The sequence below is a fragment of the Hypanus sabinus genome, chromosome 18 (genome assembly GCF_030144855.1).
Source record: "Hypanus sabinus isolate sHypSab1 chromosome 18, sHypSab1.hap1, whole genome shotgun sequence".
Classification (NCBI taxonomy): Eukaryota; Metazoa; Chordata; class Chondrichthyes; order Myliobatiformes; family Dasyatidae; genus Hypanus; species Hypanus sabinus.
Window position 1 is genome coordinate 3,662,211 of NC_082723.1, and position 11,029 is coordinate 3,673,239.

At 43.6% G+C, this 11,029-nt stretch overlaps 1 non-coding gene across 1 annotated transcript; it reads left to right on the forward strand.

Annotated features, from left to right (window-relative positions):
- The first annotated feature begins 4,972 nt into the window (after window positions 1–4,972).
- Window positions 4,973–5,066, forward strand: trnai-uau (transfer RNA isoleucine (anticodon UAU)). The gene is made up of 2 exons: window positions 4,973–5,010; window positions 5,031–5,066. It is a non-coding gene; the product is annotated as a tRNA-Ile (tRNA).
- Window positions 5,067–11,029: the final 5,963 nt, after the last annotated feature.

Here is an 11,029-nt window from a genome sequence, read left to right on the forward strand (position 1 = left end):
GGGTGTCAGCCCGAGAGGTTGACTCTTTGCAAATTTACACCGAAATCAGCTTTGCACTCACCTCCCACCTTTTCAGGCGAACCTGTCACCCTCAGTCTTCTGGTTCTGACAAAACTATATGATCCTGGAGCACATTATCGTCAGTACCGACCACACCTGCTCTTGTAATAACTCGCGCTTTCCTTCCCTCTTGCACTCTTGTTTACTCCTCTTTTACAACTGTAGGTTCTTCAACTATCTTCCAGCAACAGACTTTTTACTGTTTTACAGATTAAGATAGACCAAAATTGTTTTGACTTTTAACTGCACGAGAGAGAAAAATAAATATATGAGAGTAGAGAAACAAACAGAGAAAAAGAAGGTTGCAAATGAGATACCTGAGGGAGGGGAAAAGAGGAAGAGGCATTACGAGAGACAGCTTGGGAGACAGAGCGCGAGAGAAAGAGCGACAGAGACAGAGAGAGGGAGAATGAGATCAGGAAGCGCGTATGGTGATATTCTCAGACTCGTTGATACTACGGAGGAGGTGGTGTTCGATCAAGGAGCATAACTGTGGCGGACACGGACCACATGGAGGCACATATGCAGCTGAAATTGTCATCATTGACAGCACACACACAGTGAGCTGGGGAAGGGTGGGGAGGTCTATTCCTGTACTGTGCTGTTTTATATTGGTCAATGATTTGAAGCCCAGTGTTCAGAGCTAAAGTTCTCAGATCCTCAAGGAGAATTATCCTGCCCAGCTGCAGGAACGGGACAGTGGGGACGATATACAAGATTAGCTTGTGTAACAAGGACACATTTCTCTGAACACAATAGCACTGCAAACAAGCAGACAGAGGTGCCAGAGCCCAGCTCTGGCCAGTGTTTGTACAGGCCAGCACAAGAGTCTAATACAAGTGCCGAGATTGATCAAAATATAACATTAATAATACAGAGCTGGTTTGTACTGTAACTCTGATCAATAAACATCACCATCTCTGGACTGTTGGGGCACCAAAATGGAGGAACACGAATCTCAAAAAACGCGCCACTGTTCTGTGAAGACTCATATTTGCTGTAGAGTAAAGGCGCGAAGAACCCCACATTTCACTGTGCATTCGGTGCCGCCCATACTCAGCCCGCTGAGTACACCAGCCAACTGCACCACCACAGGAACACAGAACTGTGCAAAGCAGCTCTGGGCTGCATGTACACTGACCAGTGTAGCTACAGAACGGCACCGCAGGGAGGTGGATAATCAGAAAGCACACTCTGCTGCTACTTAAAGAGGGGGGTGTAGCCATCATATAAACATGTCGTGCATACAAGAACATACAGCAGCTGGTTGCGTGGATAATGAACTTTACAATATCCAGATTTTGAAAACCAGAACATAGACCAATACAACTCTGAACATCGTGAATTGACCACATAGACCTTTGCACACTCAGCACTGTAGTCCACCCTGTGCAACACTGACACTGGAATTCATCGACACCATCAATCACCTACCTCCCTCTGGGCAGCTTTCGAGATGCAACGGATAGTTGATAAGGTGGTACGGGGGGGGGGGGGGTTTAAAATGTTATGCGCTTCAATTTCCAAAGATTTTTGGGATGCTAGCAGGAGAGAAATAAATATATGCAACCAGCTTATCGGAATTGTAAGAACACCAGAGTAGTTTGCTGCTCGGCTACAATTACCTAAATATTGACTTGAATTGTTAGTGTAGAGGCCCAGTGGAGCAGCATTTGCTAGCAGTGCTTTGGAAAGGTTTACCAGTATTTACAACCTGTACTATGTCAGTTTGTGCAAATTTGTGATGTCATCCAAATATAATGGAGAATATCTGACAGACTGTATCATGATCTGGTACGGAAGCACAAATCTCTTATACCGACTGAACTGCTCGCTCCATTTTTCCATGGTGATAATCGGGTTCCTTTCTCGTCCTAGTACGATAAAACCCTAAAGAGCAGCTAGTGCTTCACGCGCCACAGTTTAACTTACCTATCACAGCCCCACAACCTCCATCTTGAAAATTGACACGTTAACTCTTGGCCTAAAGTCCGAGGGTGAACATTATCTTGTTTCTCCTTCACTGCACGAGTCTATTTGTTTCTATTTCAGACCTTGAAACAACTCCTGTCACGTGACGTACACTGACAAAAACGAATCATAAATTACCAAATGCCCATGGCCGATCCATGCAACGGAATAAACTGGAGGCATTAGTTTCATGCTGTAATATCAGGCGACTCACGTCTGAAAAGACGTGAGTGCTCTTCGAGGTTGAACTGCAATTGTCGATTGAGGTTGTGCCATAGTATCAGATGAAATACTAGCAAATGGTCATCGACGGGCAAACACGAGTCACTACCTTCCATGGATGAGTTGGGTTGGGATATTGACAAAGAATGAATGGGTTCTTATCTGCTGATGTAGAGAAGGGCAAGTGAATGGGATTTCAAGCATGAATGAATGTAGGGAACGGGTAGAGTAATGTGCATTTCAACACATTCCGAATACCTGCCTTCACGAACCGGAAAGGTAATGATGCAGTGACATAAAATTAAGGTCTAATCAGAGTATCATAATGCTTGGATATGATTGCACTGAAACCGCTGTAGAAAGGCTTCACCAGGAACTTGCCGAACATGAAACATTTCAGATATCAGCGGCGAATCTAGCATTCAGTTCTTGAAATAGAGGAAGAAGAGGTAGATTCAAAGGAAGTTTAAAAATATACTAGAGACGTACTGTTGCTCAGTAGTGTTAACTATTTCTCCATATCAGGTGCATCTAATATGAAGGTATAGGTTTATTGGAACGGTAAGTTTTAACTGACGTTACCGGAAGGTTTTGAGTTCCTTCAGATGTAGGCATTTGTCGCAGCGATTTCGTTACCACTCTGAGATCCATTCTACTGCATTGTCATTGCTCCCAAAATTGTCGCTTCCATATAAGAAAAGGGAATCACCGGGTTTGGGTGCACGGTCTCCGGAATACTTGTGTACGGACCACATGGTTAATCCTGCGTTTTCTGATGAAACTCATTCCACTGACCTTCCAACTACTTTCCCCGCCTCCGGCGTTCTCCAATGGTATCGCAAGGCCGAGCAAAGAGGACATCTGACCATCCACCATGACCGGCTTTCAAGGATTTGGAATGAACTGCGATGTCTTTTGTTCTTGCACCGGCTGAGCTGCCCTCTCGCAGCTTCTATGACGATGCCGAGCCCCTTTCTCGCATCTGATTAAGCCACGCTGAGTAAGAATGTCCGTCCCAAATATTCTCCATCCTCGAGTAAGAATCTCCATTTCTGAGTAAGAATCATCCTTGAATAATTATCAACAACGTCTTTCTCGTTTGCATAACAGTCTATGTGTTTCTTTCTTTCTTTCTTTCTTTCTTTCTTTCTTTCTTTCTTTCTTTCTTTCTTTCTTTCTTTCTTTCTTTCTTTCTTTCTTTCTTTCTTTCTTTCTTTCTTTCTTTCTTTCTTTCTTTCTTTCTTTCTTTCTTTCTTTCTTTCTTTCTTTTTCTCTCTCTCTTTCTTTCTATCTATCTATCTAACTACCTATCTATCTATTCATCTATCTGGCTGGCTATCTTCTGCTGTCTGTTTTTTGTCCGTTTGTCGCTCTAACTATATGCTGCTGTGTCAGCTATTGTGAATTTGAACCAGCAGAATCACAAGAAGATTATCAAGTAGAAGCGCTTGAGCAATATGGGAAATGATTAATTTCTCTGTCTCAGTGGACCGATTTTCAAAGGCAGACTGAATTTCATGAGCCATTAGCTAGCGTGTCGGTAACTAGCAATCTCTCACTTGGTGACCCAGATTTTACGGCATTGATGGTATATTATTGGAGGGACCTAGAGTGCAAAACGTAAATGAAGGTTCACAGGATGGCTGAGAAAATGATTCACTGATAAACATCTAAAATGAAAACTCAAGTTTCTGCCCTAATGTGGCGTCTGGACACACAGAGTAACAACGGGCAACGAAAGATTCAAGAGAGGATGCATTTTAGCATCAAGGACCCTTCTGTTCCCAACCAGGGAACGCTCCAGCGTCATTTTTCCAACATACCATAGGCTGCCATCCGAGTCTCGACACTGCATTCCGCCGGAGAATGGTTGGATGGCTCTGTTCCTTTGAGAATCAGACTGAAATTGTTACCTGCCACCTGCGCACATGGGAAATCTGCACTTAAAGTTCGCCTACTGAGTACCGAGTGCTCACTTGTTCTGCACCATCCATAGCTCTTTGCTTACATCGGCATGATAATAAGACTCACCATCTCCCCATTCCCCCTTCCAGTAGAGTAGCAGCTCCTCCCAACCACCCCCCATACCAGATGCAGCCTGTCAGAATGCTCTCCAGAAATTTGCCTGTTTGTTGTTTTTTTGAGTTTATTCGTTAATCTCCTAATGAAGTACTGCATAGTCGCTGTTTTGCCTTCTTTATAACCGCATCGATTTGTTGGGACCAGGTTAAGTCCTCAGAGATCTTAACTCCCATGAACTTGAAATTGCTTATTCTCTCCATTTCTGATCTGTCGATGAGGATTGGTATCTCTCTTCTTCCTGAAGTCCACAATAATCTTTTTCGTCTTTTTGACGTTCGTTACAATGTTGCTGCTGCGACACCACTCATTGACATATTTTGCCCCTATTAGCCCTCTAATCTCCATTTCAGATTCGACCACCAACGTTTGCATTATCAACAAATTTATAGGTGGTATTTGATGGTGCACATTTGCTGACTCGATATGCACATGGATGTAAGGCCAATTGAGGGATATGGAAATGGTATGAAGGAGGGATTAGAATTTGGAGGCCTTTGTTTTGCTTTATAGGTGGTATGGCAATACATTGTGGGCAGAACGGCTTTTCACGCGCTGTACATATTCTATGCTCTGTGATATCTGTAAATTTCTTCTGAACTTTCTTTCCATATGTAAAAACTCGCTTTTGCAACAGTGGGCTCTAGTGGCGCAATGGGTTAGCGCGCGGTACTTATATGACAGTACACGGCGGAGAAATGCCGAGGCTGTGAGATCGAGCCTCACCTAGAGCACTTGTGATTTTTAATACTTCCTATGCCCAGACACCCTGAGACACCCTGCTTATTATTTGTGTTTAACTTCGAATCGATGCACCGTTGATTTTGATCTGAGAAGGCGAGTGTGAGTTTACAGGCGTTGCAGATACTCCCTTATCCACTAAAAGGCATGTGGACGCAGGGCTACAGACAACCTCCCTGTTTGGTTCTTGAGTTCAACACGTGTAGCCTCAATTCCCGTTGTTGAAAGTGTCTGAGCAGATGGTTTCTTTGCTGAATCCAGGCATCACGCGTACCCCACATTCCTGTCTTCTTAGTTCAATTAACCGAATGGCGAAGCAACGAACCCTACCCTTACTGAAACTCTAATTACACCTCACCTTAGTTTGTTGTGCTGTCGAATAAACTCAATATTTACTTGCTTTGGCGAATTGTTTTAGACACACGCGAAGAAATAGATATTGATCGTAGCCTCAATGGCCGCAAATGTTATCGGATGCTGATCTCTCTCTCTCTCTCTCTCTCTCTCTCTCTCTCTCTCTCTCTCTCTCTCTCTCTCTCTCTCTCTCTCTCTCTCTCTCTCTCAACATGAATCTGCAACCTGCATTATTTCTGGACCGAATTACAAAATAACTCTCACATGTCCGGAGTTCACCAAGCCTCTGTTAAAGAGACGACACCTCCCTCTATTCTACTGACGACCTTCCGGCTGGAGAGAGATCACTATCGCGACCTCAGAGCTGATCGACTTGCCGCTCCGTTCCTGAAGGCTGTGGTTACCAATATAATTTTCGTTCAAAATAGGTCGTTTAATTGCCCGTTGATGTCTTGGTCTGGTTGCGATCCGAAGGAACAGATTGGACAGTGATCATTAATGAAATATGAGTGTTATCGTGTGTCTGGTGTCAGTGAGGACTCGGTGGGACGATTGGCCGTGATTCGTTACTCCACAGCTGGCATCATCTCACAAGTAACCCTGGCTTGTAACGCGTCATGTTGTTTGTAAATGTATCGGCACATGGTTCACTCACTAGTTTCAATTAACTTGTAATCTGAGGTGATGAGAACGGATGAGAGCGATCGGGTGAGAAATCTTAAAGGTACTGTTAAATTTAGCACGTGGGCCGGATCACCACCCTGCGGAGACTGTCGGAAGCTAGAGTACCGAAGTTGGGTTAATTCCTTGCCTCATATATGCAACACAGTTCAGTTAACTGTTACACGTCGCGCCGGAACCAACACCCCAGAGGAAATTGTTAATACATATCTCTCTATATGGAGCATAAATGTAATACTTGTTACTGAAAACGGAAAGGAACGGTGGGTAATGTTTTGTACTTATTGCTGTACTTCAGAGAAGGGCGGGGAGGGGGAGCTTCGGATCATTGCTCAAGAGCGCAAAGCATTGAGCGCTTTGCAGGGCTCCTGTGACGTAGTGGTTATCACGTTCGCTTCACACGCGAAAGGTCCCCAGTTCAATCCCGGGCAGAAACATTGTTTGGGCTTCAGTGCTTCAAATGAACTTAAGACTCAACTTTTCAGTTTGTGTTCAAGGGTATTGTATCCATGTGTAATTATAATGAACGTTCGCTTTTCTATCAGTAGCGAATTGTATTTCAAACCTGGCAAATGTAAATTAAAGAAAGAAGAATTAATAGGAATTATATATAATTTACCGGTGGACATAAACGGATTTAAACCTAAGGAGGTTCGTGGATAACGTACACTGCGTAACGGAAGAATTAGCCTTCAAACCTATTGTCATGTATTGTCGCATGAGAATGCATTGTTGTTTCAACGGAGCTCACAGCTCAGATGTTTCCATCCAGAGAAACATCAGGAATAATAACCATGTGCTGCAAAATTTTAAACCAACCGTAAAATGTTAAATCGCTTTCTTTTTCCCTCCCTCTTGTATTCCACTCCTTCCTCGTCTCACCAAACAGACATCTGTTCATATTCTGCACCGCAGTATTCTGGGTTCCAACTTTTCAGTCTGCCTCCTCCACCTCTCTCTCTCACTCACTCACACACACACACGCGCGCGCGCGTGAGCATTCAATCTCTCCGCTTCTCTTTGTTTTCTCCGTCGCGACCAGCATCACAGCCACTCCACGTTGTTTACGCTGCGGTGGAAACAGTTGGTAACATCAACACCTAAAACATTCAGGACTCGAATCTGCGATCTTCCGATGATATTGAAGCGCAGTCAGAAGTCGTATTTCTTACTATTGGTATCGCTCATTCCATTCCTGTTAAAGATCCAATGAGGGAGGTCTGATCACAACGCTGACATCGGGTTTCTGAGGGAATGTCGAAAAGTCTGGTTAAAACCTTCCTGCATAATGACGGTAATGTAGCACAAGGAAACGGAGTACTGTGGCATTGTCTATTTTGGGACGAGGTGACGGTGGGAGATCGCATATTTGTACAGAGTTGGGATCACGGCCTTTTCAATACATCGAAGTTGTTGTGATTCCATGTAAAATTCAAACATGGGCGAAATATCCCACGCCTGCATAAAGGTCAGTGACTGGCCGTCAAGGTTCTTCCGCAAACCTGAACGTCTAGAATAAATATTTATCTCGGAATACCCTCCGCCCTGACTGAAGGCGCAGCCCGTGTAGAGTTACTCCTAATTAACTCCCGGTCTAAACCCGGTTACATTCTTAACTCTATCACCTTATTAAAACCTTAAGGTCTCTTCATTCGAATCAAACTGGCAACAATTATATTGTTTAACATTTCTGCAACATAATGACCAGTGATCTTTTACTACCGGATCCCCACAGTGATGTGAAACGTTTGAAGTGTATGCCACTGAAAAATGATTTGTGACAATGTATCCTGGCATATCAGTGGAGTCCAGGAGAAAAATAACACCTTGCCTTGGGACGTGAAGGAACAGATGGATGATATATTGACAGTGGTAATTTGTCCTGCTCAGCAGTCACGAGGTTGCCTGCAAAATTCCATGGCAACATTTGAGGTTTTATGGTTTTTCGGTCTGGATATTGTGGCGCATTTCCACTGCCTCATGTCCAGTGGGATGCAAATGTTCGGACATCCCTGGTCAAAGATTGTGTTACTGTGAATAGTTCATTGAGTAGACGAGGAACTGAACTCCAAAAGTCATGAAGTTAAAGATGAAACATTATTTTCAACATTTTAAGCACGATAAGTGCATACATTTTGTTTTGTACAATTTTAGAGTGAAGAAATGGATAAGAGCACCATGCAAGTGTTCGGGAACTCCAAAGATTTGAGCTCTCAGATAACTTTTACCAAGGTCTCAGACTTGTTAAGGCAATGGCTTCTTCATAATCGTCGTTAGGAAAGGCCAGGTGATGTAAATTTCAAAGCTTTATAAATAATCTGCCTCCTCAAATCTTGTCCCAACAATCAACAGGCATGCGCTTCTCTAATCAGCTGCTTAGCACCCTGAAAATTAAAATAAACGATACCAACAAAGCAGGAGAAGGCTATCAAAAAATAGCAAAGCGTTTTCAGTTAGCTGTTTTCTCAGTTCGTAATGTAATTAAGAAATTATTTTGTAATTTAGTGTAATTTTGTATTTTTTTTCCTAACACTGCCGCTGTAAAAGAAACTACTTGCACTACAGAGTATTGTAAACCTGACTCAGAAGGTTTAACGGAGATGTGCGTTGCAGTCTCATTTCATACTCACATTTTTATGTGCTTGGGATGAATGCCAGGGGTGATGGCGGAGGTAGATGCAATGGGCGATATTAGATACCACGCGAATATGAGAATAGAGGGAAGTGGACCTTGTGAGGGCATATGGGATTGATTTAGTAAAGCATGAAATTACCAGGTCAATTCCTTCAGAACAACGCAGTGAGCAGAAGGGACTGTTCACATGTTGTTCTTGGTGTGTGTCCGCGATATCACAGCCGGAGTGTTGAGAGCATCTCTGATCGTCCGCCTCAGGAAGGATGCACGGGCTTTGTTACCGGCCCGGGAGGGATCGAGTCAGATGGAGTCTGGGTAGTGACGGTGCGCTGATCTCAAATCTCATGCAGCACTGACTCTCTCCCCAGCCACAGCAGGCCCCAATGTCACGATTCAATTACAGGGTAATGTAAATGGTGACAAATGACACAAGTTATTCATAACAGAAAATGTTCGACTTTATTTCTTCCTTTTCTTAGATCCAAAAGCACATATTATTCCTCTCTGAGCAGCAAGTCCTGTAGCTTTTGAATCTGCTTTAAATACTTTGCCTGGTCGAGAGCGTTGCTCTGCCTTTCCTGGGCTGATTTCTGAATCACAGTCATAGCCTCCTTTTAGTCATGGGGCCGTTTCCTTAATCCTTCCACTTCATCCTTCGTTAGATCGGCTGGTTCCTCTGGCTTACATTGTCTTAAAGTGATTTCTCACACCACCACTGAAACTGATTCATGTGCATCAGGTCTACGGCTCTCCACTATGTAACCCTTTCTTCAAGGTTTTTCCCATCTTTTGGAGCATTTATCTCAAATCCTCAGCTAAACAGGCGAATGCTACTGTTTTTTGTAACTGTTTAAACTTGCTCCTCGACAGCTTCCCGTAGGCCAAACATTCGCAGGACATCTCCGGCAGTTTCCCTTTCAGAAGCAGGGTGAGTGAACGACATAATTAGAAGGGAGTGATCACAATATGATAAGCTTTAATCTGCAATTTGAGAAGGATATGGGCAGCTCGGAGGTGTCAGTGTTGCAGATGAACAGGGGAAACTATGGAGCCATGAGGGAGGAGCTGGCCAAAGTTAACTGGATGGATAGCCTAGCAGAAAAGACAGTGGAATAGCAATGGCAGCTATTCTTGGAAATAATGCACAAGTTTCAAAATCAGTTCATCCTCCAGAGAAGGAAGGATTCAAAGGGGGGAAAGGGGCCTCAGTGTTTGACAAAGGAAGTCAGAGACGGCTTAGCATTTAAAAAAAAGAAATATGACAGAGCTAAGGTGAGTGGGAGTACAGATGATTGGGAAGTTTTTAAGGAACAACAGAACTTAACTAAAAAGACAATACGGGGAGAAAAAAAATGAGGTACGAACGCAAGCTAGCCAGGAATATAAAGGAAGAGAGCAAAAGTTTTTTTAGGTATGTGAAGAGAAAGAAGATAGTTAAGAACAATGTTGGGTCCGTGGAGAATGAATTGGGAGAAATTGTTATGGGAAACAGAGAAATGGCAGAAGAATTTAATGAGTTCTTTAGATCTGTTTTCACTAAGGAAGACATAAGCAATCTCCCAGATGTATGGATGGGCCAAGGACATAGGGTAACAGTGGAATTGAAACAGATTGACATTCGGAAGGAAACGGTGATGAGAAGATTGATGGGACTGAAGGCTGACAAATCCCCAGGTCCAGATGGTCTGCACCCTAGGGTAGTAAATGAGTTTGCCCTGGAAATTGCGGATACATTGGTAATCATTTTCCAATGGTCCTTAGATTCAGGATCAGTTCCAGAGGATTGGAGAATGGCTAATGTTATCCAACTTTTTAAGAAAGGATGGGGCGGGGGAGAAAACAGAGAACTATCGACCTGTCAGCTTGTAATCGGTGGTGGGAAAGATGCTAGAGTCCATTATTAAGGAGGAAATAGAGGCATATCTAGATAGCAGGGATAGGATTGGGCCGAGCCAGCATGGATTTACCAAGGGTGAATCATGCTTGACTAATCTTTTGGAGATTTTCAAGGATGTAACCAGGAAGTTAGACAGGGGAGATCCAGTGGATGTAGTGCACCTCGATTTTCAGAAGGCATTAGATAAGGTCCCAAATAGAAGACTGGTGGGTAAAATCAAAGCTCAGGGCATCGGGGGGAGGGCATTGACATGGATATAAAACAGGTTTGCAGATAGAAAGCCTATGGTAGCGGTGAATTGGTGTTTCTCGGAACGGCAGGTGGTGACTAGTGGGGTGCCACAGGGCTCGGTATTGTGACCTCAGCTGTTTACCATTTACGTTAACGAT